Here is a 21,506-nt window from a genome sequence, read left to right on the forward strand (position 1 = left end):
CTGGGCCCCACAAATTGTAGGTGGTGCTGCTTGAGGGTAGAAAACAGCAAGGAAAATCTAAGTGAGCTTCTGGGCTAAAACAGATCAGGAAACAACACATGATTGGATTGGAGACAAGAGGATGTGACCACGCGACCATTGAAGGCCAAGCTTGAAAGAATACAATCTATTACAAAAGCCAAGGGGACCAGCACCTCCTTGAGCTTCTGTTCATCTTTTGATGAATTCTTCCTATGTATTATGATACATACTAATGATACAGTTTTAAATACTGTTATCATTCTAAATGCAATCATGCAAGCAAACAGGCAAGCAAAGAGCAGACAAAACAGCACCTTAAGTTCTGGAGCAGTAGGTATAATAAATAGAGAGGAACTGGAGGCTGGGACGATAGGTGAAAGAAGGTGGCATTTGATAGACCCTTCAAAATATTAGAGTCGCTTAAGATCTAAAGTCGCTTAAGGGCTTAAGTGGGCCCTTAAATCTTCGAAGACACGCCATTTCACATTTAGTCTTTCTTTTCTTTTTTTTTTTTTTTTTTTGGCGGTACGCAGGCCTCTCACTGCCGTGGCCTCCCCCGTTGTGGAGCACAGGCTCCGGACACGCAGGCTCAGCATCCATGGCCCACGGGCCCAGCCGCTCCGCGGCATGTGGGGTCCTCCCAGACCGGGGCACGAACCCGTGTCCCCTGCACTGGCAGGTGGACTGTCAACCACTGCGCCACCAGGGAAGCCCCTAGTCTTTCTTTTAAATGTGGCTGTTACCTGAGGGGATTTCTCCCTCCAGTCTTTTCTCAGAAAGGTCTCTTTTGGGGAGAAAAGGCCTAGTAATACTTTTATTATGTTGTATATTTTATTTTATTAATTTTTAACATCATTATTGGAGTATAATTGCTTTACAATGGTGTGTTAGTTTCTGCTTTATAACAAAGTGAATCAGTTATACATATACATATGTTCCCATATCTCTTCCCTCTTACATCTCCCTCCCTCCCACCCTCCCTATCCCACCCCTCTAGGTGGTCACAAAGCACCGAGCTAATCTCCCTGTGCTATGCGGCTGCTTCCCACTAGCTATCTATTTTATATCTGGTAGTATATGTATGTCAATGCAACTCTCTCACTTCGTCCCATCTTATCCTGCCCCCTCCCCGTGTCCTCAAGTCCATTCTCTACCTCTGTGCCTTTATTCCTGTCCTCCCTCAAGGTTCATCAGAACCACTTTTTTTTTTAGATTCCATATACATGTGTTTGCATACAGTATTTGTTTTTCTTTTTCTGACTTACTTCACTCTGTATGACAGACTCTAGGTCCACCCACCTCATTACAAATAACTCAATTTCATTTCTTTTTATGGCTGAGTAATATTCCATTGTATATATGTGCCACATCTTCTTTATCCGTTCATCTGTTGATGGTCACTTAGGTTGTTTCCATCTCCGGGCTATTGTAAATAGTGGTGCAATGAACATTGTGGTACATGTCTCTTTTTGAATTATGGTTTTCTCAGGGTATAGGCCAAGTACTGGGATTGCTGGGTCGTAACCTAGCAATACCTAGGTCGTAACCTAGCAATACCTAGGTTGTAACCTAGCAATACCAAGGAACCTCCATACTGTTCACCATAGTGGCTGTATCAATTTACATTCCCACCAACAGTGCAGGAGGGTTCCCTTTTCTCCACACCCTGTCCAGCATTTATTTGTAGATTTTTTGATGATGGCCATTCTGACTGGTGTGAGGTGATACTTCATTGTAGTTTTGATTTGCATTTCTCTAATGATTAGTGATGTTGTGCATCCTTTCATGTGTTTGTTGGTTATCTGTATATCTTCTTTGGAGAAATGTCTTTTTAGGTCTTCTGCCCATTTTTGGATTGGGTTGTTTGTTTTTTGGATTTTGAGCTGCATGAGCTGCTAATAAATTTTGGAAATTAATCCTTTGTCAGTTGCTTCATTTGCAAATATTTTCTCCCATTCTGAGGGTTGTCTTTTCGTCTTGTTTATGGTTTCCTTTGCTGTGGAAAAGCTTTTAAGTTTCATTAGGTCCCATTAGTTTATTTTTGTTTTTATTTCCATTACTTTAGGAGGTGGGTCAAAATGGATCTTGCTGTTATTTATGTCTTAGAGTATTCTACCTATGCTTTCCTCTAAGAGATTTATAGTGTCTGGCCTTGCATTTAGGTCTTTAATCCATTTTGAGTTTATTTTTGTGTATGGTGTTAGGAAGTGTTCTAATTTCATTCTTTTACATGTAGCTGTCCAGATTTCCCTGCACCACTTATTAAAGAGGCTGTCTTTTCTCCATTGTATATTCTTGCCTCCTTTATCAAAGATAAGGTGACCATCTGTGAATGGGTTTATCTCTGGGCTTTCTATCCTGTTCCATTGATCTATATTTCTGTTTTTGTGCCAGTACCATACTGTCTTGATTACTGTAGCTTTGTAATATAGTCTAAAGTCAGGGCACCTGATTCCTCCAGCTCCATTTTGCTTTCTCAAGATTGCTTTGGCTATTCAGGGTCTTTTGTGTTTCCATACAAATTGTGAAATTTTTTGTTCTAGTTCTTTGAAAAACGCCATTGGTAGTTTGATAGGGATTGCACTGAATCTGTAAATTGCTTTGGGTGTATAGTCATTTTCACAGTGTTGGTTCTCCCAATCCAAGAACATGGTATGTCTTTCCATCTGTTTGTATCATCTTTAATTTCTTTCTTCAGTGTCTGATAGTTTTCTGCATACAGGTCTTTTGTGTCCTAAGGTAGGTTTATCCCTAGGTATTTTATTTTTTTTGTTGCAGTGGTAAATGGGAGTGTTTCATTAATTTCTCTTTCAAATTTTTCATCATTAGTGTATAGTAATGCAAGAGTTTTCTGTGCATTAATTTTGTATCCTACTGCTTTACCAAATTCATTGATTAACTCTAGTAGTTTTCATGTAGCATTTTTAGGATTCTCTGTTTATAGTATTGTGTATCTATAAACAGTGAAAGTTTTACTTTTTCTTTTCCGATTTGGAATCCTTTTATTTCTTCTTCTTCTCTGATTGCTGTGGCTAAAACTTCCAAAATTATGTTGAATAATAGTGGTGAAAGTGGACAACCTTGTCTTTGTCCTGAGCTTAGTGAAAATGGTTTCAGTGTTTTACCATTGTGAATGATGTTGCCTGTGGGTTTGTCATATATGGCCTTTATCATGTTGAGGTAAGTTCCCTCTATGCCTACTTTCTGGAGGCTTTTTATCATAAGTGGGTGTTGAGTTTTGTCGAAAGCCTTTCCTGATTCTGCTGAGATGGTCATATGGTTTTTCTCCTTCAATTTGTTAATATGGTGAATCACATTGATTAACTTGCATAGATTGAGGAATCCTTGCATTCCTGGGATAAGTAAACCCCACTTGATCATGGTGTATGATCCTTTTAATGTGCTATTGGATCTGTTTGCTCGTATTTTGTTGATGATTTTGCATCTATGTTCATCAGTGATATTGACCTGTAGTTTTCTTTTTTTGTGACATCTTTGTCTGGTTTTGGTACCAGGCTGATGGTGGCCCCATAGACTGAGTTTGGGAGTGTTCCTCCCTCTGCTATATTTTGGAGGAGTTTGAGAAGGATATGTGTTAACTCTTCTGTAAATGCTTGGTAGAATATGCCTGTGAAGCCATCTGGTCCTGAGCTTTTGTTTGTTGGAAGATTTTTACTCACAGTTTTAATTTCAGTGCTTGTGATTGGTCTGTTTATATTTTCTACTTCTTCCTGGTTCAGTCTCAGAAGGTTGTGCTTTTCCAAGAATTTGTCCATTTCTTCCAGGTTGTCCATTTTATTGGCATGTAGTTGCTTGTAGTAATCTCTCATGATCCTTCATATTTCTGCAGTGCCAGTTGTTACTTCTCCTTTTTCTTTTTTAATTCTATTGATTTGAGTATTTTCCCTTTTTTTCTTGATAAGTCTGGCTAATGGTTTATCAATTTTGTTTATCTTCTCAAAGAACCAGCTTTTAGTTTTATTGATCTTTGCTATTGTTTCCTTCATTTCTTGTTTTTTGGGGGTTTTTTTTGCAGTACGCGGGCCTCTCACTGCTGTGGCGTCTTCCGTTGCAGAGCACAGGCTCCGGATGCACAGCCTCAGCAGCCATGGCTCGTGGGCCCAGCTGCTCCGCGGCATGTGCGATCTTTCCAGAATGGGGCACGAACCCGTGTCCCCTGCATCGGCAGGCAGACTCTCAACCACTGCGCCACCAGGGAAGCCCTTCATTTCTTTTTCATTTATTTCTGATCTGTTCTTTATGATTTCTTTCTTCTGCTAACTTTGGGTTTCTTTGTTCTTCTTTCTCTCATTGTTTTAGATGTAAGGTTAGGTGGTTTATTTGAGATTTTTCTCGTTTCTTGAGGTAGGATTGCTCTGAACTTCCCTCTTAGAACTGCTTTTGCTGCATCCCATACATTTTGGGTCATCGTGTTTTGATTGTCATTTGTTTCTGGGTATTTTTTGATTTCCTCTTTGATTTCTTCAGTGATCTCTTGGTTGTTCAGTAGTGTATTGTTCAGCCTCCATGTGTTTGTATTTTTACAGTTTTTTTTTCCTGTAATTGATATCTAGTCTCATAGCGTTGTGGTTGGAAAAGATACTTGATACGATTCCAATTTTCTTAAATTTACCAAGGCTTGATTTGTGACCCCCAAGATATGATCTATCCTGGAGAATGTTCCATGAGCACTTGAGAAGAAAGTGTATTCTGTTGTTTTTGGATGGGATGTGTTTTAAGTATCAATGAAGTCCATCTTGTTTAATGTATCATTTAAAGCTTTTGTTTCCTTATTTATTTTCATTTTGGATGATCCGTCCATTGGTGAAAGTGGGGTGTTAAAGTCCCCTACTATGAATGTGTTACTGTCGATTTCCCCTTTTATGACTGTTAGTATTTTCCTTAAGTATTGAGGTGCTCCTATGTTGGGTGCATAAATATTTACAGTTGTTATACCTTCTTCTAGGATTGATCCCCTGATCATTATGTACTGTCCTTCTTTGTCTCTTGTAATAGTCTTTATTTTAAGGTCCATTTTGTCTGATATGAGAATTGCTACTCCCGCTTTCTTTTGATTTCCATTTGCATGGAATATCTATTTCCGTCCCTTCACCTTCAGTCTATATGTGTCCCTATGTCTGAAGTGGGTCTCTTGTAGACAGCATATGTGTGGGTCTTCTTTTTGTATCCATTCAGCCAGTCAATGTCTTTTGGTTGTAGCATTTAATCCATTTACATTTAAGGTAATTACTGATATGTATGTTCCTATTTCCATTTTCTAAATTGTTTTGGCTTTGTTATTGTAGGTCTTTTCCTTCTCTTGTGTTTCCTGCCTAGAGAAGTTCCTTTAGCTTTTGTTGTAAATCTAGTTTGGTGGTGCTGAATTCTCTTAGCTTTTGCTTGTCTTTAAAGGTTTTAATTTCTCCTTTGAATCTCAATGAGATCCTTGCTGGGTAGAGTAATCTTTGTTCTAGTTTTTTCCCTTTCATCACTTTAAATATGTCCTGCCACTCCCTTCTGGCTTGCAGAGTTTCTGCTGAAAGATCAGCTGTTAACCTTATGGGGATTCCCTTGTATGTTATTTGTTGTTTTTCCCTTGCTTCTTTTAATATTTTTTCTTTGTATGTAATGTTTGATAGTTTGATTAATATGTTTCTTGGAGTGTTTCTCCTTGGATTTATCCTGTATGGGACTCTGTGCTCTTCTTGGACTTGATTGACTACTTCCTTTCCTATATTAGGGAAGTTTTCAACTATAATCTGTTGAAATATTTTCTCAGTCCCTTTCTTTTTCTCTTCTTCTTCTGGGACCCCCGTAATTTGAATGTTGGTGCATTTAATGTTGTCCCACAGGCCTCTGAGGCTGTCTTCAAGTCTTTTCATTCTTTTTCTTTATTCTGCTCTGCAGTAGTTATTTCCACTATTTATCTTCCAGGTCACTTAGCCATTTTTCTGCCTCAGTTATTCTGCTATTGATTCCTTCTAGAGAATTTTTAATTTCATTTATTGTGTTGTTCATCATTGTTTGTTTGTTCTTTCATTCTTCTAGGTCCTTGTTAAACATTTCTTGTATTTTCTCCATTCTATTTCCAAGATTTTGGATCATCTTTACTATCATTACTCTGAATTCTTTTTCAGGTAGACTGCCTATTTCCTCTTCATGTGTTTGGTCTGGTGGGTTTTTACTTCCCTCCTTCATCTGCTGTGTATTTCTCTGTGTTCTTGTTTTGCTTAATTTACTGTGTTTGGGGTCTCATTTGTGCAGGCTGCAGGTTCGTAGTTCTCGTTGTTTTTGGTGTCTGCCCCCAGTAGCTAAAGTTGGTTCAGTGGGTTGTGTAGGCTTCCTGGTGGAGGGGACTGGTGCCTGTGTTCTGGTGGATGAGGCTGGATCTTGTCTTTGTGGTGGGCAGGGCCATGTCCGGTTGTGTGTTTTGGGGTGTCTGTGAACTTAGTATGATTTTAGGCAGCCTCTCTGCTAATGGGTGGAGTTTTGGTCCTGTCTTGCTAGTCGTATGGCATGGGGTGTCCAGCACTGGAGCTTGCTGGTCGTTGAGTGGAGCTGTGTCTTAGTGTTGAGACGGAGATCTCTGGGAGAGTTCTTGCTGATTGATATTATGTGGGACCGGAAGGCCTCTGGTGGTCCAGTGTTGTGAACTCAGCACTCCCACCTCAGAGGCTCGGGCCAGACACCTGGCTGGATCACCAAGATCCTGTCAGCCACACGGCTTTTGGGAAGCCTGAGGTCTTCTGCCAGTGCTCAGTAGGTGTTCTGTAGGGGTTGTTCCACATGTAGATGTCTTTTTTTTTTTTTTTTTGCGGTACGCGGGCCTCTCACTGCTGTGGCCCCTCCCGCAGTGGAGCACAGGCTCTGGACGCGCAGGCCCAGCAACCATGGCCCACAGGCCCAGCCGCTCCACGGCATGTGGGATCCTCCCGGACCGGGGCACGAACCCGTGTCCCCCGCATTGCCAGGCGGACTCGCAACCACTGCCCCACCAGGGAAGCCCGTAGATGTATTTTTGATGTGTTTGTGGGGAGGAAGGCGATCTCCATGTCTTACTCCTCCACCATCTTTAAGGTCCTCCTCAAGATATTTTAGACATGCCCATCTTTTGGGGCTACCAACGTAGGTGAAAGTAAAGGTGGAGTCTGACCATCTGAAATCGTGCAGGGCATGGACATGGCGGGACCAGGGTTGCTCAACGCATGGGGCTATTATGTTTTAAGGGAGCACATGGAACCTTCACTGTAGCAGCCCGTGGGTTTGAAGCTTTTCTCTGAGCTCCTTCCCTTGGGCAGAGTGTGGTCAAGCTGCACTGCAGGAAGCCCTGTGGACAAAAGATAAGCACTGAGGTATCAACATAATTATTCTGGACACCAAACATCGTACTGTTTGTTTTTCTGCCTTGTCTAGCCCTCTCTTCCCCTTGTTGTCATATTCATGCTTGAAGGAACAGCTGTTATTCATGCTATATGTCGCTATAAAAAGCCAAGCCTTTTGACCTCCTTACTCAGCAAACACAACTCATTTCAGGCTAGTGCTGGCTCCGTGGGTATTACGTGCCTTCGATCAACTGGCCATTGCTGCAGCGTGACCGATGAGCAGTCTCCAGAGGTCAGCAGCTATGGGCCCTGCCCTGTGTTAACAGGGAAGAGACAGTGCCCATGAGGAAGAAGCATTTTGTTATGACTGTAGCCTGACTTCCAACCCCATTCCCTTCCAATTCCCCCTGGCTCTGAACATGGAAGATGCTTTCCTTCCAAAGACAGCTTTATAGAGAGTGAACTCTCTCTCATTTATTTAGCTTTTCTTGTGCCAATATCCTAATAGTTAGACAGCAACTCACAGTAAGTGGTTGATTACATTCAAGCAAATACACAGCTGAGCAATTAAGTGTATTCACTTGCACCTTAGCAGACCTGAGGTGGTAGGATTATCTGATAGAAATAATTATGGCTGCTCTCTCCTGCCTTGCTGTGGTTTGGGAAAAATTGGCTCTTGAAATTGGCTTTGGGTCAAGTGGGCTATTGCCTGGCTGTTTCTGACTGGGAACTATTGAGGTGTATGGTTTTTTTTTAATTGGGTTTACACTAAATGCCATGCAGGTCTTTTGCAAAATGGATTCTTTCCAGCTAAGAACAGAGATCCCCATGCCCCATATAGACTGGGTAAGTTAGGAGATTTTGTATCTATTTTGTGTATTTTCATTTTCAAAGGATTGTTTGCAAGCATTTCCTTGGGAAACATCACAGTCTAATGGACCAAACAGTTGAGAAACAGGAAAATAGCATATCCCAACTCTTCTAGTAATTGGGTGGGTGACCTTAACACGCCATTAATGCCATTGTGCCTCAGTTTTCCTTAGATTATTACCTCCCTCAGAGGGTTGTTGTGAGGTGCAAATGAACAGTGTGTAAGAAAATGATGTCTGGACTGTTAAGCATTTTGGAACTTATGTAAATACAAACCTGTTTGGTTTGGGTCTTGCTCTGTTTGATGGGTGCAACCAGTTCAACAGGAATTAATTGTTCACCTAAAGAATGTTGTTTTAGAGGAGATTAGCCAGGGCCAGATACTGTAATAATAAGTATAGCTTACATAACAGGAAATTGAGGGTGTGGGAGGGGAGGTTAACATTTGTTAAATGCCTTAGTGTCAGTCACATGCATTGTACCTCATTGAATCTTCACAGTGACTCAACACATTATTTGTGTCATGATCACCTTCCTGTGCCTATTGCGGGAAGAGAGAAAATCAGGGTACTTCGATCATTTTTCTGATGTGAGGAAACAGAATTGGACGAGGTAAAAAAACAAGTGAAGAACTGCGTTAGTATCAAGGAAATAAATAGTAGAAGTGTGTGAAATCGGTGATATAGCTAACATTTCAGAAAGCAGCACAGTATAAGCAGGAGCAGTGGGGCCAAGGCTGAAGAGAAACAAACTGGCAACAAACCATGCATGGAATAAACATAAAAGATAACTAGAAAAGTGATAATAAAATCTTTAATAACAAGGTATATTAATTATACCTAGAGGTCTTCTATTAGCTCTTATATTACTATGGATATACTCAGGTATATAAACTGAATGCAAATTAATTTATTAGTTTTGATCTAAATAAACTATACACATATGTATTAAGTGTTATAGCCTCCTGTCTCTCAATTATCCACACACAGTCCTGCTGTGTCTAATTTATTTGTGTAGGATTGATTTATGCCACTTATTGGAAGTGAAATTGTAGAGCTTGTAGGAAGCAGAGTTTCTGTAGGAATTGAATTGCCGCTCCCAAGTACAGTGTAGTCCGTTTGCCCGACAAGGCAGGCTTGTTGTAGACCAACACCAGAGAGAGAGCAACAAGAGAGTATTTCATTAGTATTCCAGATTCCTTTTCTCTTTGTAAACTTTTCTCTTATAAACCTAAGCCATCTTGTCTATGATATAATGTTTATATTAATAGATAAACTAATAAGTTTTTCTTGATCGTTAATAAACTAATGTAAATCATCTAGCACATTACAGGTGCTCAAAACAGATGGCCACATGGTTGCTGTTGCCATTATTATTTTTATGATCCTTCCTTTTTCCTTTTTTCAAATGGATAATCATGAAATTAAATGCATTCTTTATCAGGTTACATAGTGTGCAAGTACTTCCTTTAGTTTTCCTTCATTGGTAACTAGGTCAATAAATTAATGCATGTCAAAACTCTAGAACTCAAACTGACCCAGACTTCAACATTTGCATGGTTCACTTCTTTCTTTATTTTTTGTTTTTGTTTTGTTTTTTAATTTTTATTGGAGTATAGTTGATTTACAATGTTGTGTTAGTTTCAGATGTACAGCAAAGTGAATCAGTTATACATATATATATATTCACTCTTTTTTAGATTCTTTTCCCATATAGCTCATTACAGAGTATTGAATAGAGTTCCCTGTGCCATACAGTAGGTTCTTATTTGTTATCTATTTTATATATAGTAATGTGTATATGCCAATCCCAATCTCCCAGTTTATCCCTCCCCCCTTTCCCCCCTGGTAACCATAAGTTTGTTTTCTACATCTGTGACTCTATTTCTGTTTTGTAAATAAGTTCATTTGCATCATTTTTTTAGATTTCACATATAAGTGATATCATATGATATTTGTCTTTCTGTCTGACTTACTTTACTTAGTATGATAATCTCTAGTTCCATCCATGTTGCTGCAAATGGCATTATTCTGTTTATCTTTATGGCTGACTAATATTCCATTGTATATATGTACCACATCTTCTTTATCCATTCATCTGTCAATGGACATTTAGGTTGCTTCCATGTCTTGGCTATTATAAATAGTACTGCTATGAACATTAGGGTACTTGTATCTTTTCAAATTAGAGTTTTTTCTGGATATATGCCCAGGAGTGGGATTGCTGGATCATATGGTAGTTCTATTTTTAGTTTCCTAAGGAATCTCCAGACTGTTCTCCACAATGGTTGTACCAATTTACATTCCCACCAACAGTGTAGAAGGGTTCCCTTTTCTCCACACCGTGTCCAGCATTTATTGTTTGTAGACTTTTTGATGTGCATGGTTCATTTCTAATGGACAATTCCACTTTAAGGCATTGTGCTCCAGTGCTTAGATCTCACGGCAGAAAAGTGCTTTGGACCCTAGTTATGAGATCCCCTCTCCCTGCCACTCCCCAAAACTGAAGCGCACTCAGACCCAAATTACCAGCGCCATTGTTTTACTTTTCAGAGATAGACACTGATTACATATAGGGGCCAAGATACTAGATGAGGGGACTGACACATACAGAATCAGATATGAATCTTGCCCTTGGAAAACTTACCATTGAGTAAGGGCAAAACAATGTAAACTTGTAAATATTGTGTATGGTAGGAACTTGCCTGTCTTAAGAGAAGTACAAAAGGAGTGGAGTTTATTTTCACAGGGGAAATGGATAACTGCTAGCTGGGGAATCATGGAGGTGGCAACTGAGCTTGGAGCTGAGGGGCAGCGTACTGCAATTAGTCCAATGGTCCGAATTATTATCATGCGTGTCCCCTGCTGCCCTCACCCCCTGATATTTTAACCTTAATTTTAGGTACAACATTCCTTATACACACATATGCTGACAGAGTAAATAACAAAGTTACTTTGTGTGCCTCAGTATCCCCATATATCTGATACGTCCCTTAAGGACATTAGTTCCTGTGGAACAGTCCCCGTAGGAGATATTCAGATACCCATTGGGTCACCTACAAAATATCAACAGTCATTAAGAACAAGATTTTAGGGGGTAACTTATTATTGTTTTACTGTAATGTGCCAACACAGGCACCGTCTGAGCTCAACTAGTCCTCCAACTTTCTTTCTCTTATGCCATTTTATGTCCTCATGTTCTACAGACAGCCCCATTTATACCAGTGTGATTGAGTGGAGTGGGGGATGAGTGGGACTGTGAACAAACCTAAGGGGATCCATGAATCTGGTAGTACTTGTGCCTCATGGGTCCTAGCGAGGAAGCAAACCACCAAATTAGAAGTGACCATGGGTTGTGTATTGAGATTTGGAGTATGTTTAGTGTTATGAGGCCACAGCCTTACAGAGTTTCCAGAATGACACTTGTGTGTTCATGAGTGACATGGAAGTACAAGTGGCTAAAGGGTAAGCCTACATAGAGAGAACCTTAAACAATCTCAAGATATTTACTGGGAGTGATCTGTGCCTTCAGAGGTGACACGGACATAGCAGGAATTGGCACCAGGTCCAAAAGAGTATTGTGAACGAGATCAAAGTGTAGGTACAGGGACTTCCCTGGTGGTCCAGTGGTTAAGACTCCATGCTCCCAATGCAGGGGGCCCGGGTTCGATCCCTGGTCAGGGAACTAGATTGCACATGCTGCAACTAAGACCTGGCACAGCTAAATAAATAAATAAATCTTTTTAAAAAAATTGTAGGTACATAACAGTAGGTGTGCCACAGATCATTTAAAATTCTTTTTGTGCCCTGTATTTTGTATTGAAAGTTTTGGGCTACTCCAGCCTGCTATCTTTCTCCATGATGTTAGTTCATATACTTCCAGTGGTTGCCTTGACATAGCCAGCACTTCTAACGGTTTATAAAATAAATTTTATCACAACAGGAAGGAAAAAAATTGTTCCTTCTTTCCTGCACTTGCAGAAATGCAGACGGCATTTTGCATTCTAAAAGTATCCTATAGTGTTATTTGTGACTCAGGAGTCTCAAAAAGAAGACACTCAGACTTTAGAGAATGTTGCTGTGTCCTATGAAGGTTCTTATTAGCTTATAAAAAAATTGTAATTGTAATTCCAGTTATCTTCTTTACAAATCTGATGCCTTGCCATTAATATTTAAATTGGATTCTCTGTTGTATAAAAAGTATAAGAGCATGCAAAGTTTTTTCTTTAGAACAGAAGGGAATCTATGGCAGCACACAAAGAGATAAAAAAAAAAATTACTGCCACAGGTTGGGTACCCTAGGAAGCAGACAGAATTTAGGATGCAGGATGCTTCTTAAGGAGTGTCCTTGGGACCAATCCCTTCGGAAGGAAGGGGGTGGGGGATGGAAGCAGAATTGGGTGGATGGAAAGGATGAGTTATGATGCTAGCCTGACAGTTGCCTCAGCCAACCCCAGGAAAGTACCTTCTGAGTTGTCCTGAGTTAGCCAGGCCTTTCTACTCCCACATAATCAGTCTTTGGATACGGGCCACTATGCAGTAGTGTGCTGGAGCTAGCTCACCCCGGCTCCCATGAGCTGACTGTGTGCGTTCCCAGCTCTGCATTCAGTGAAGTCAGTCACATCAGTAGCTTGAAATCAGCAATGGAGGGAGTATTTATGTCATGAAAATAAAAAACCAATTAGCAAAGGTTACAAATCAGAGTTTGTTTGCTTGTTTTATTGGAGAGACCATTGTTAAACATTTATCAGAACACCATTGCTACCACAACAAGGAGTTTGGTCTTGAGTGAGTCATGTCTCTGAAACTGAGGCAATCCTGAAGGGGCTGAGGGTGGAAGGCTGTATTCTGGCAGCACTTCCAGCAGCTGGGGCTACACGGTGTCCACCACAACTAGGATTCTGTTGATTTTCTGTGCCTGTTGAAACAAAGAGTTTAAAGAGTCTTTGGTTCATTTAAGTTAACAAATGATGTCACACAAGCTGGGAAGTAAACTGAACAGGGAACAGATGACTAAGTATGGTGAACCCCCACTGAGCTCAGTTATGAGCAGACAAAGGAAAACAAGTTAACCTTCTTTGGGGACTTCATGACGATTGTGGATACTTGTGGATTATGCCTCTATGTTGTTGGGAACTACGTCACTACGTTTTTATATCTTGGGAATTGCCCTAAAAATCTCAATTTTTAAAATAGCCTCCTATCAGTATTCTAGTTCCTGGGAGCACTTGGCTTCCAGGTGAACACAGAGTTTTCTTAAGAATGTTTTATAGATTTTATTTGCCCTCTTGGAAATAGAGGTTACCTAATGCCCAATAATAGTAATAGGTTTTTTTTTTAATTTAAGTAAATATCATACTCTAGGCACTGGTTCTATATATTTTATACATCAACTCCTTTATTCTTATAACAGACCCACGAAGTAGGTACCATCAGTATCATCCCCATTATGCATAGAAGGTCAAGTCACACAGCTAATGAATGATGGAGCCAGAGTTTGAGTCCAGAAGTCTTTTCTTCAGAAATCACACTTTTAACTACTATGCTATACGATTGGGTTGGCCCAAAAGTTCATTCGGGTTTTTCCATAACATCTTATCAAATGAACTTTTGGGCCAACCCAATATATCTCAACATAAATTTACTTCATAAAGTTTACTTCATAAACTACATCTCTTCATTTTTTGTCTGTCACCGGAACCCAGCAATGTGCCCCTGCCTAAAATTATACAGTAAGATAATGGAAGGAGTATGACTGAAACTCAGAATCTAGTTGTCACATAGCTAAGCTATCTTACCTCCTGTGCCATTAAAAGAAGTCCATCTAAAAAGAGTGTTATCATGTGAGATGTTACCCTTCAGTTATTTTGCTCTTCTCATTGAAAAATTCTGTCTATCTACTATCAGATGCTGTTGGCTCTTAAGTTGTCTTCTCTTGAGAGAGAAGGTGGAGTGTAGACAGCAGTGTTTCTCCAACTTCAGTATGAAAATTAGTCAACTGGGGATCTTAACTAAAATGTAAACCTTGATTCTGTTGACTAGGGTGGGACCAGTTGTTATGCTTTTCTACCCGGTGCCCTGTTGATGCTGGTGCTGTGGTTCTCCAGACCACCTGTTGAGTAGCAAGGACGTAGGGTAGACGAGCTCCCCCTAGAGGCTAATGTTGATGCTTGTTAGGAAAAAAGGAAGATTGCACAAAAACAGGATGGGAGAAAATTAGTTTGGAGGAAGTACAAGTGAAAAAACATTTAGTGCGTTTTGTTTTATTTCAAGTAAAGGGTGATGCAGCATGACCACTAAAACACGTGAGCTGAGAGATGTGGGCACATTGCACCCAGAGTTATATATTCGGTTCTGGCTAATAAGCAGAAGTGTAAATGTTCCATCTCCAACCCTAAGGTTCTACAATTATAATGGTTATGGCAGGCGTCGTGTTTTTCACATGTTCTAAACAGAAAAACTTACCAACTTACTATCAACTTTCCATTATCTGTACATAACTAACCTACTTTGTGGATGATCCTCTAGAAACTCATTTATCCTTCATTATGTTTTAGGTTGCTTTCCTCCACTCTCAGTTTGCGTGTGTCCTGAGATCATTAATTAGTTTAATGTCATCTTAAAGAAGCACAGTAAAGAATACTTCAAAGTCAAATTATATTATTATTTAATTAGCACCTCTTTGGAATTTACATTTGGGGCATGGATATAATGGAGTGTGTGTGTGTGTGCATAATTTCTGCAAGGAAAAAATATAGGTGTGTAATGTTATGCCCTTTAACAATTCTGAGCCATTAACCAGCACCTTAAGATCTCCCTGTATTGGATTGAATGAACAAAGATATATGTTTGATTTATTAAAATCTTTGAATAAATTTAACTCATCTCTCTAGAAAAATATTCTGTCCTTAAGAATGAAAATTTTCAAAGCCGCTGTTGTGACAAGTTAGATCATTTGGAAGATGAGGGATTGAATGGGTAAAGAAGCCAAATTTTAGAGACACGCCCAAATTTGACAGCTCACCTGTATCGGGCTGTCATTCAAAATGTTAACTGAGAAAAGCAATTAACACTTCACCTGTATGGGCTAACATGTTTATTCATTAGTAAGGTTAAAAACCCATTTTGTATTTTATGGAAGATTTATGCAAATAATAGAAAGCAATTAAGATGTTTCTTGCCCAGATGTCGCTATCAATTACAAGACAGATTCCTATAGATTGAAGATGAGCATGGGGCTTACTTAGAGGGAAGTTAAAAAATATAATCAAGTGTACATATGACAGAAAAGTACTTATTTGAGAATGAAAACAAAAATGAAACCTATTTCACAATTTGCACACTTAATATCTGGAAACCTAAACTCTGATGTGGCTGAAAGATCTGAAGAAAACTATTTACCACTGTGAGATAAGGTAAAGCATGTCAGAATGAGTTGGGAGGGAGAAGAGCTAGAGAAACAGGCAGACAAGCCAGGAGGCTGACAGCATGAACCTCCAACTGAATTTGAATGAGACCTGGGTAAAGAGAGACTTCAAGAAACGCTGGAACTGAACCACTGAAGAGCAAAGAAAGGAAAGGAAAGCGTGTAAAGGAAATCTTCAGGTACCCATGGCACAAGTGATTTCAAGAACTCTTGAATCGGGGCAGGTAAGTCCCAGTTTCTACAACCCAGCTTACAGACAAGCTGGAGATGGTTATCTGACAACCGCCTGAAGTGACCAAGGGGATTGAGAGGAGACTTGGGGAAGGAGGGCCTACAACGAGGCTGGGGCCAAGTCATGTCTGTGATTACAAACAAACAAAAAAGCTACTCCTCAAAGTTGGGCTTTTTGTTTCTTTTTAATGTTCAGAAATACAGGATGAAATCATGCAAGCGTGTCTGCCTCCCTTTTCCAGGAAAGTTACTTATTCATGAAAATGTTTTTCTCATTTTCACTTCTAATTGATAATGTCATAGACGCATTTCCTCAGTACTTATATATATATATATATATATATATATATTTTTTTTTTTTTGTGGTATGCGGGCCTCTCACTGTTGTGGCCTCTCCCGTTGCGGAGCACAGGCTCCGGATGCGCAGGCCCAGCGGCCATGGCTCACGGGCCCAGCCGCTCCGCGGCATATGGGATCCTCCCAGACCGGGGCACGAACCCGTATCCCCTGCATCGGCAGGCGGACTCTCAACCACTGCGCCACCAGGGAGGCCCAGTACTTATATTTTTCATATTAGTGTGTCTGAGTAACCATCTGGTTTGCCATTGGGAGGACTACAGAATGAATCTTGCTTTGTTCTGGGGAAGACCAAAGGTGATCTTCTAACTCATGAAATGCACTTCATGGGAAGCACAGATTGCTTATGTTTAGGTCTCTGGTTCTCATCCCATGCTATACCTTAGAATCACCTAGGGAGTATTTTACTGGTGCCTTGGTCCCCTCCTTGATAAATTTTCCTTTTATTACTGTGGGGTGGTGCTGGAGCTTTGGCACTTTTGGAAAAGTCTGCAAATGATTTTCATGCACAGCCAGGGTTGAGAACCAGTGGTGTAGATATGGAGGGCACAATATCAAATAATAGCGTAATATAGTATTTGCAAGGAAGAAAAAATAAAATTTAGAAATAAACTATTCATACCATACCATGCCGATACTAGTGACAGCAATGGAAAACTTTGAAAAAAATGGTAATAATCACAAGAAATGCTGGTGCTCAGACTGAGTGCTCATTAAGAGAAACAAGAATTTAACTATTTTTCATAGGTCTCACTTTGATAATTTTTAAAGATTCATCTTTTCATTACGACCAACTGACTAAGGAAAAGGAAACTAAGATATTCTCTTATTAACTAGCGTATTTCATTAGCAGTGGGGAAGAAAGAGATGAATGATTGTTTCCTGTCTAACAAATTGTATTTCCTATCAATATGAAGTGTAATTTTATTAGACCAGTCCTGCAGAGCTTCTTAAATTTTCACAAGCATTATGCTAGTAATTCATATAATTTGCCACCAGGTGGATAATGATGCTTGGATTATGGCCTCATCATATAAAGCAGGGGCCAAGAAATTACTCCTGTAAAGGGCCAGACAGTAAATATTTGAGGCTTTGTGAGCCATACAGTCTGTTGCAACTACTCAACTCTGCCATTGCAGCCATAGACAATATGTAAACAAACTGAGGTGACTGTTCCAATAACACTTCATTTACAAAAGCTGGTGATAGGCCACATTTGTCCCATTGGCCATAGTTTGCCACCCCCTGGTATAAATAGGTAAACTCTTTTTACTTGGTATGCTAAATTCACACATCAGTCTGTTTTTCTAACCAAAAATGTAACTATCAAAATCTAATATATGAGGCTTAAATATCCTGACAAGCCCTAGAACAACATTAAGGAAATACGAAACTCTAGGAGCAACTTTTCTCATTAAGTTTTAACCACTTTCATTGCTGCTTAATTTTGTTTCTATTCTCTTTCCAAGTTAAAGTAGAAGTCACATTTCTCAATCATCCTAGAATATTTTAAAAGCCAGAAACCTATTTGCTATATAGATACTGACAACAATGGTTTTCGGTTCTTACAATTTAGGGCTTTAGAATTCTTGGCCTGTCCTTTTTTCTGTTTCCCTGACTTGAACTGCCTGCTTACAGTTATCACAGAGAAGATACTACATTTCCTTATCGCTCCCAGTAGCTTTTGGAGCGCCTCCTTTGACTCCCATTTATTTTTCCTGCCCTGTGGCAAAACCATCAGGAAAGAAAAAACATTGCATTGTGGAACCATGACTTTGCATAAAAATCCTGTAACCCATCTTCCAACCGATGTTTTCCCTGGAACCTAACTTTATAACCTACCTGAGTAGAGGCCCAGTGCCCTCACCACTCGAAACTCATTGTCGCAGCAGGCAGATGGAGTACAGAAATCCCAGACAGGTTTGATTGGAGGTGCCCCTGTACATGTGTATATGATCCGTATTTAATTCATTGAATGGAGATCATGGAGGTGAACGGGTGGCAGTTTGGGGAAGAACTGGTGCCAAAATGGCCTATCAGCCCAAGAGTAGATATGATGCCAGGGCAGGTCTGGGTGGAAAGGGCCAGAAAGGGTGGCCCCTGTCCCTGGTTTCCTGAGCAGACATAAAAAACAGGTAAATGCTTCCTAAGTCCTTCCTTCCAAAGGGCATGGATGTAAGAAAGAGCAAGACAGAGAGCGAGAGTGAGAGCGAGAGAAAGAGAGAGAGAGAGAACCAGCCAGTCAGCTAGCCAGCCATGGGACCTGACAGTCAGATGTAGAAAACTCAGATTAAGAATCAGAGCCCAGGGCTTCCCTGGTGGCGCAGTGGTTGAGAGTCCGCCTGCTGATGCAGGGGACACGGGTTCGTGCCCCGGTCCGGGAAGATCCCACATGCTGCAGAGCGGCTGGGCCCGTGAGCCATGGCCGCTGAGCCTGCGCATCCAGAGCCTGTGCTCTGCAACGGGAGAGGCCACAACAGTGAGAGGCCGGTGTACCGCAAAAAAAAAAAAAAAAAAAAGAATCAGAGCCCACACCATTGTAAAGCAAATATACTCCAATAAAGCTGTTAAAAAAAAAAAAAAAAAGAATCAGAGCCCAGAAGAGCAACAGACATCTCTGCAGATGAAGCAGAAATAAAGGGCGGTGCCCAGTCAGAGGAAATGAGTTATATGCCAGCAAAAGATAACGACAGAAGATGGCTGCAGACAAAATGCCCATTCCCCTTAATGCCTGAAAGCCACGTAAGCATTCCCCCGCTCTGTTTCCAGAACTTAGCTGCCATTTCACGGAGAGAGGACAGAAGAGGAAAAATTTGAAATTGGTTTTAAAAGTATTGAAGTGACTCGGTTACTCTGAATATCTAATATTAAGTTTTGGCCACTAGCTGTAATAGAGGTTCAAGATAAAAAATAACTTTAATTTTAGTAAATTATATGAGAATGTCACAGTTTGCACACTTAATATCTGGAACTATAAAATTTGTTCCTGCTACCTATGCCTGAGGAGATTGCAAGGAGCAGAGTTGGAAGGATCAGCGTTCAAAATAAAGAAAATTGACTCATAGGTCCGGGTGATATGTGTATAGCCCAATATGGGGATCCTGGCCTGAACACAACCATTCTCTACTTTTCAGCCCTCATCCTTTCCGGAAAGATTTCTTAGTATATCTCATATAGTAAAGAAGGCTTTGGTCCAGTCCTCACCACCCAGTAAATTTAGCAAGAGTTATAAAGACAGACAAAGGTGGGTGTGTACAGCTGAAAAGAAGTATCTTGGAAAGGAATATGCTTAGGACAGTGATGAATCCTGGTAAGGCTGCCTAGCCTGCTGACAGTGGCACAGGCCTGGCTTGTGCTAAAGGGACTCTTTTTTAAAAAATTTTTATTGAAATATACTTGATTTACAATGTTGTGTTAGTTTCAGGTGTACAGCAAAGTGATTCAGTGATATATAGATATAGATATAGTTATAGATTCTTTTTTATGTTCTCTTCCACTATAGGTTATAACAAGATATTGAATATAGTTCCCTGTGCTATACAGTAGGCCCTTGTTGATTATCTATTTTATAGACAGTAGTGTGTATATGTTAATCCCAAACTCCTAATTTCTCCCTACACCCCTTTCCCTCTAAAGGGACTCTTGATCACCCTTAAACTAAATCAGGAGCCACAAGTGTGTAGCGAGAATATCTAGGGCACCACATTCCTAAATCAGTCCCACAGCAAAGACCACTCCTTGGAAAACCCATTAAAAACCAGCTCAGGGCTTCCCTGGTGGCGCAGTGGTTGAGAGTCCGCCTGCCGATGCAGGGGACACGGGTTTGTGCCCCGGTCCGGGAAGATCCCACATGCCGCGGAGCGGCTGGGCCCGTGAGCCATGGCCGCTGAGCCTGCGCGTCCAGAGCCTGTGCTCCGCAACGGGAGAGGCCACAACAGTGAGAGGCCCGCGTACCGCAAAAAAATAAAAAAATAAAAACCAGCTCAGCACTTACACATGGCCAAAGAGATTAGCCCAGATGATGCCAGCCAATCAGAGGACCTCAGAGACTACTTTGTTTCCTCAATAGAGGCCACAGAGACTTTTCAGTTTTCAGCTAAAAGAAAAAAAAGTACCCCAGATTTCCTCCTGCAAGCCTCATTCCCCAGACCATAAGCCCTGTGCTGGATGAGGTTCCCTGCTAGGCAGGAAAATTTTCATGCAGGGCTCACTATTTGGGCCGAGAGTCTTGACTTTCTTTTGAAAAACAGTTGTTGGGGTGTTTTTTTTTTCAGGTGTACAATGTAATGATTCAACATTTAGATAGATTGTAAAATGACCACCACAGTAAGTCCAGTTAATATCTATCACCATGCATAGTTACGTTTTTTTTCCTTGTGATGGGAACTTTCAAGATCCAATCTCCTAGCTACTTTCAAATATGAAATACAGTATTATTAACTGTAGTCACTAAGTTGTATATTATATCCCCATGGCTTATTCTTTTTATAACTGGAAATGTATACCTTCTGACTCCCTTCACCCATTTCCCATTTCACTCTCCTCCCACCCCCACCTCTGGAAACCACCAAACTGTTCTCTGTGTCTCTGAGTTCAGTTTTGTTTTGTTTGTTTGTGTGTGTGTTTGTTAGATTCCATATGTGGAGTCTAAGTGATATGGTATTTATCCTTTTTTTACCTGACTTATTTCACTTAGCAAGATTTCATCATTTTTTATGGCTGAATAATATTCCATCGTATATATAGACCACATTTTCTTTATCCATTCGTCTATTGATGGACACTTAGGTTGTTTTCATATCTTGGCTCTTGTAAATAATGCTTCAGTGAACATGGGGGTGCATATACCTTTTCAAATTAGTGTTTTCATTTTCTTCAAATAAATACCTAGAAGTAGATTTGCTGGATTGCATGGTGGTTCTATTTTTAATTTTTTGAGGCACCTCCATACTGGTTTGCATAGTGGTTGTATCAATTTACATGTCCATCAGCAGTGCGTAAGGGTTCCCTTTTCTCTACACCCTCACTAGGACTTATTATTTTATTTATTTTATTTTTGGCTGCGTTGGGTCTTCATTGCTGCATGCGGGCTTTTCTCTGGTTGAGGCGAATGGGGGCTACTCCTCGTTGAGGTATGCAGGGTTCTCATCACGGTGGCTTCTCTTGTTGTGGATCATGGGCTGTACGTGCACAGGCTTCAGTAGTTTTGGCACACGGGCTCAGTAGCTGTGGCGTGCAGGCTCAGTAGTTGTGGCACATGGGCTTCATTGCTCCGCAGCA

The 21,506-nt window shown here is 40.5% G+C and overlaps 1 long non-coding RNA gene across 1 annotated transcript in view; it reads left to right on the forward strand.

Moving 5' to 3' along the window:
* LOC308608557 overlaps nucleotides 1-21,506 on the forward strand; it is a 165,925-nt gene that overhangs the window by 29,364 nt on the left and 115,055 nt on the right. The gene's annotated exons all lie outside the window — the stretch shown is intronic.

Source organism: Mesoplodon bidens, assembly GCF_964165515.1.
Source record: "Mesoplodon bidens genome assembly, chromosome: X".
Classification (NCBI taxonomy): domain Eukaryota; kingdom Metazoa; phylum Chordata; class Mammalia; order Artiodactyla; family Ziphiidae; genus Mesoplodon; species Mesoplodon bidens.